This window comes from Pinus tabuliformis, chromosome 6, assembly GCF_031772625.1.
Source record: "Pinus tabuliformis cultivar Carrire ecotype Pingquan chromosome 6, CPIR1, whole genome shotgun sequence".
NCBI lineage: Eukaryota > Viridiplantae > Streptophyta > Pinopsida > Pinales > Pinaceae > Pinus > Pinus tabuliformis.
In genome coordinates this window covers 2,043,230,909-2,043,234,637 of record NC_142292.1, presented here as the reverse complement: position 1 = coordinate 2,043,234,637, position 3,729 = coordinate 2,043,230,909, and the positions used below count along the sequence as shown (strand labels likewise).

The 3,729-nt window shown below is 35.7% G+C and overlaps 1 pseudogene; it reads left to right on the top strand.

Moving 5' to 3' along the window:
- Positions 1–1,460: 1,460 nt before the first annotated feature.
- Positions 1,461–2,858, top strand: LOC149267454 (mitogen-activated protein kinase kinase 9 pseudogene; annotated as a pseudogene).
- The last annotated feature ends 871 nt before the right edge of the window (positions 2,859–3,729 follow it).

Below are 3,729 nucleotides of genomic sequence, written 5' to 3'. Positions count from 1 at the left end.
CATAAAGGTTGAGCTTATATTCACCACATAATAGCTCTATCCTTTTCTTATATCACCGAATTCAACATGTTGTGTCATAGTAGTTAGTATAAGGTTTCTAACCCTTGCTAAGGGATTCACACAAGAGTGTATTTTACTTTAGATTGAAGCCATTAACTATTTTCCCATAGAGTGTTATTGTTGTAAACTATTGATTTTTTTTAAATGCAAGTGTGAGATTATATGTGTATGTTTGTGTGCATTCACACATGTGCATTAAATTTAAAAAATAACATATATAAATGGTTTTTAACCATTATTTTGTGTGTGTATGGGTGTTTAATAGAATCGACAACTAGGTTGGGCAACTCCTGTGATGCATATTTGATTCTTATCACTACCATTATAACATCTATGTGCATTGCATACTAGCTTCTTTCCTTAGAAATCTAAAAATAACTTTTTTTACTACTAGCTTCTTTCTTGTGTTAAAGATAAACAATTTTGTTACTACTAACTTCTTTCCTGTGTTAAAGATAAACAATTTTGTTACTACTAACTTCTTTCCTGTGTTAAAGATAAACAATTCTTTCCTGTGTTAAAGATAAACAATTTTGTGACAGATAATCTTAATTAATAATTAGAAATCTAAAAATAATTTTTTTTACTACTAGCTTCTTTCCTGTGTTAAAGATAAACAATTCTTTCATGTGTTAAAGATAAACAATTTTGTTACTACTAACTTCTTTCCTGTGTTAAAGATAAACAATTCTTTCCTGTGTTAAAGATAAACAATTTTGTGACAGATAATCTCACGAATAAAAATATAAACTTCAGTATAAAAATCCTAACAAAAAATGATATTACTTCTCTTACGAATATTGCTATGCCATATAAATTTTGTTGTTAAATTAATATAATATTCTCATCCTAATTAAGTATAAAAATCCTAATAAAAAATGATATTACTTCTCTTACAAATATTCCTTCGTAGTAAATTTGCTACGCCATATAAATTAATTTTGTTGTTAAATTAATATAATATTCTTATCCTAATTAAGAAAAAATCAATTGCAAATATTCCTTCATAGTTAATCTGCTATGCCATATAAATTTTGCTGTTTAAATTAATACAATATTCTTATCACGATTTAAATAAATCAACTTATACCATCAAAATCTAAAATCGATAAATACTCAACTTTGCGCATCACCATCCAATAATGTGAAGAAATCGCAATCCGACCCAACACCCACAAATAAAAGGAGTAAATAATGCGTGATGAATTATAGGAACATTGCTTCTCCAAAAAGCTTTCAAGGAAACATCATGAATGAGGTCGTCGAAGCTTCCAAGAAAAGCTTTCAAGGAAACATCATGAATGAGGTCGTCGAAGTTTCCAAGGAAATGGTTTGATGACTCACGATGCATGTGGACCCCACTTTGGCATCATGACTGATGCTGTTACAACATGGACACTTCCCTTCCCTTTTCAGGCGGATTCGGATTTGTTTGAGCATCCAACCTGGTTTTGAGGTGAGAGTGGTCTTTTGATTTTGGGGTGCGTGCTCTTTATAACGGCTCCACCACGCTTCCTGCTTGGCCTTGTGATTTTCTTTCAGAGTTTCTTCAATTTCATCCAACCATTCATTCCATTTTATTCAATTTAATTGAATGAACGAAATGTTGGGTCGGAGAAATCCGCAGCTGAATATCCCAATCCCCGCGCGCCAACAGACTCAGCTTTATCGACTTCCTCTGCCTCCGCAGAGTACAGCTGCTTCCAAAGACGTGATAAATCTGTCAGAGTTGGAACGAATTCAGATTGTGGGGCATGGAAGCGGGGGAAAGGTGTACAAGGTCCGACACAAGAAGACTTCGGCCCTTTATGCCCTCAAGGTTATTCATGGCAATCACGACGAGACTGTGAGGCGGCAGATAATCCGAGAGATGGAAATTCTGAAGAAGACGGAATCCCCATATATAGTGAAATGCTACGGGATCTTCGAGAGGGGAGAAGAAATTTACTTCGTGTTGGAGTACATGGACGGAGGGTCGCTGGAGCTGAGGACATCCGAGATGATGTCTGAGAGCTTCCTGTCGAATGCGGCGAGGCAGGTCTCCGAGGGCTTGAGATATCTGCACCGCCACAAAATTGTGCACAGAGATATAAAGCCCTCCAATCTGCTCATAAACAAGAAGCAAGAAGTGAAAATTGCAGACTTTGGGGTTAGCAGAATTTTGTCTCAGACATTGGACCCCTGCAATACGTATGTGGGTACCTCCGCATACATGAGCCCCGAGAGATTCGACCCCGAGACCTACGGTGGACGGTATGACGGATACGCGGGTGATATATGGAGCTTGGGGTTGAGTCTGCTGGAGTGCTATATAGGGCATTTCCCGTTTCTGGCGCCCGGCCAGAAGCCAGACTGGCCGTCCCTGATGTGCGCAATCTGTTACGGGGATCCCCCGTCTCCTCCTCCCACGGCGTCCGCGAATTTCCGGAGCTTCATCAATTGCTGTCTGCACAAGGATGCTCGCAACAGATGGACTGCTGCTCAGCTCTTGACTCACCCCTTTATCCTCTCCAGCTCCCACCAGACACTCTCCATAACCATGCAGAGTGTCAGTATCTAATCCAGACTGGCCGGCCCTTATGTGCGCAATTTTTTTTATAATTAAAGTACTTTAATGATGTTTTGTATAAGGAATTATGCATTTAGTGTTCAACATGGAGTTGAGAGGCGACATACCTGTTGGAGGAAGCAATGTAAATTACATGTCCCATGCTCGGAAACTGAAAAGTTTCTCAAAGTGATTTTTTTTCCCTTTGTTTAAATTGGGAAAGCACTTTTAGAGATTGGATCTCTCTTAAGAGATTCTATAATTACTTTCGAGTTTTGTTTATAAGATAAGGTGTCTTTTAACAATGAGTTGGCAGGTTTATTTTAAACAATATTAATAGTAAAAAGAAAATTTGAATGTCAATTATAAATAAATATTTCAATATTTTAATTTTAATTTTATATATTTATATAAATTAGTTAAAAATAAGTTATTTTTACATTTCTATAAGATATGTAATTTCTAATAAATCAATCATAAATAAAATATCTCTATATATAAAGCAAGTAAAAAAAATTACAATTAAAACTTTTTAATGGTAATGTTGTACAAAAGAGATGTGTAATTCTTTCAATGCTTTATATAGAGAGAAAGTGTGAGAGATAAATATGAAACTACTATAAAAATCCATTATAAGTCCAAATTTACTATAGGTGGAAAGCCATAAAATCCATTGAGGTGCAAACTTGTCTTAAATTGAATAAATTTGATAAAAGGTGCACCATAAGAGATTTGTTCCCTCTAGGGGCATGAGAGATCTAGAGTTAAGAGAAATATGAATTGGCAATTCATTTTTTCTTTTGATTTTATCATTTTTTAAATAAAGGTTGAAAAACTTATAATAACTCAAGGGTCATTTAGCAATGAGGATAATTGTCATTGAGCTAGAATTTTTGTTTCATTTGAGTGTCCCATACTGCTAAAGAAAACTAGTTGTTGTGTGGCTCTAACATGACCTCATGAGTTGGGCATGACCAGTGCATGCTCATATCACCTAGAATATGCCTCTCACTATCGAACCAAAGATAGGCATGTTCAATGGTGTAAAATATTGGAATACTTGATTTACCATAGATGATGTTACATCACCGCCACCCAACCACATGCAACTTACTATCACC